Source organism: Octopus bimaculoides, chromosome 24 (genome assembly GCF_001194135.2).
Source record: "Octopus bimaculoides isolate UCB-OBI-ISO-001 chromosome 24, ASM119413v2, whole genome shotgun sequence".
Classification (NCBI taxonomy): domain Eukaryota; kingdom Metazoa; phylum Mollusca; class Cephalopoda; order Octopoda; family Octopodidae; genus Octopus; species Octopus bimaculoides.
The window spans coordinates 17,115,458-17,115,815 of NC_069004.1; positions in this window are offsets into that span (position 1 = coordinate 17,115,458).

Here is a 358-nt window from a genome sequence, read left to right on the forward strand (position 1 = left end):
TCACTTTCACTAACTTACTTTCTTTTCTCTGTAACATTACCATATCTCTATATACTACTTTGAGATCGTGTACACATATACCGGCCGAAATTAGCTCTTTTTACCTCGCATGCTTTTCCATTAACTAATTATACATGCCAACCCGTCGTGGTTTTGGATAGATACAAAGTAACGGTAAATAAAAATCTATTTACAACTTCAATCAATTCTTCCATCTTGCATACTGGCAACCAACACCTTAACAACAACCGTTACAAATTGGTGACCCTCGACTGCAACGAAGAACTAACCGTTACACACACACACATATAAACGCTACGCATCCATTTCCAAGCTTATATATACATACATACATATA